This window comes from Arachis duranensis, chromosome 5 (genome assembly GCF_000817695.3).
Source record: "Arachis duranensis cultivar V14167 chromosome 5, aradu.V14167.gnm2.J7QH, whole genome shotgun sequence".
Classification (NCBI taxonomy): Eukaryota; Viridiplantae; Streptophyta; class Magnoliopsida; order Fabales; family Fabaceae; genus Arachis; species Arachis duranensis.
Genome location: NC_029776.3, coordinates 10,527,503 through 10,529,259, shown reverse-complemented (window position 1 = coordinate 10,529,259; position 1,757 = coordinate 10,527,503).

Genomic DNA, 1,757 nt, shown 5'->3' with positions numbered 1-1,757 from the left:
AATAATAATAATAATAATAATAATAATAATAATAATAATAATAATAGAAAAAGAGCAAACAAAGTAGAGAAGAAGAAGAAAAAAGAATAATAAAAACCGAAACAAGAATAAAAACATAAATGTACATATATAAATTTAATTTGATTAGATTTTATTAAAAAAATGATTATATAATATTTCTCTTGTATTTTTTCGGTGATCCAATTAGCATTGTTTTTTATATAATTCACAAAGGTAAAAACTAAAAAGCCCACAAATTTAGTACCATCGCTGATTTCAAGCAAGTGGATAGTGGAGATAGCGTTGCGGAAAGGCGAGACAGGCGAAGTGTCAACTGCGGTTAGAGTGACGGTGAGTCAACAAAGACGCGGATTGGCGCTGTTGGGAGACGGGAGGTCGTCGACGGCAAAGTTGAAGATGCAGTCCGGTTGGTGCTAAGGAGACCGAGACGGTTGGGGTGGCGGACTAGAGACGAACGAGCTTCGATGGCGTCACTAGCGCTCAGAGTTCCGATCACGGCGCTGTGTTGCTGAGGAGATGAAGCTACAGCGAAGGCCACAAGTCCAGACTCTCTCGCGCAAAGGGGGTGGGGAGCAGGTTGGTTTTCGGGTCGGTTCAAAACATGGATCTTCTGTCTTGGAGTTGGGCTGGGCTGCGCTGTTGGCCCGGATCAAAGGTAATTAAAAAGCAAGTCGATAGTTAATCATTGCACGCCAATGAACTTTAGCTCGAGCGGCACAAGTTTCTCTCTCTTATTAAGAAGTCTCAAATTTAAACCTCATAAGTGCAGCAGCAGTGCAGCACTCTATCCTTTAGCTCCAGTGATAATGCAAGAGTGAAGACGATAACTTTTTCATAACTTTTAAATGCTGTAGATCATAAAAAATGCTTGTTATAGTACTTAAAAAATATTTTTAATTGTTACAAAAAGTTAAATAATTAATTTTAAATTTTAAAATATAAAAATAAAAAAATTATAAATATTTAAATTTTATTATAAAAAATAAATTAGATAAAAATTAAATATTAAATAAAAAATACCATAAAATTGATCATTATAAAAACATTGAATGATCAATTCTGAAGATTTTATTCTAACAAATAAATCAATTTTGAGTTCATTTTTCAGTAGAGTAATTATTCAGATTGGACATTTTAGTACTGTTCATACCCTGGCCCAACGATAAAGGCACAGGTCCAAATAAAAGGCCTAATATGAAGGATTAAGCCTAGCTAAGTACCGACCTTCACATAAGAAGTCGGTATCAACCACGGCTTGGTCTGAAGAAGTCGGACGTGAGATTAGCTGGCAGATAAGCACTCATTCAAATGAGTAACCGCCCCTAAAATCTCTCTAACCGCCTTCATAAAGCCATATCTTAACCTCCCCAAGATAATGGGGCGGTTAACACCCTAAAGATACGGCACTACTCCAACGGTGGTTATTGGCTCACCACTATAAATACACTGACACCCCTCAGGTATCTCTAAGCCCAATACTCTCTAGACCTGCTCACACTCTTGCTAACTTAGGCATCGGAGTGTCTTTGCAGGTACCACCCCCCATTCACTCACGAGTACAAGTCGGACGGAGTATCCCGAGTTGCACACTCACACGGAAACCTCCCCCTTTACGTACTTGGGCCAGCCAACGCCGTCCATTCAGGCAATCTCCAGTTACCCACCGTAACAAGTACCAAAAAAAATTAATATTCAAATCAATCCCCAACGTTTTTTTCTGTTAGACATAATAATCT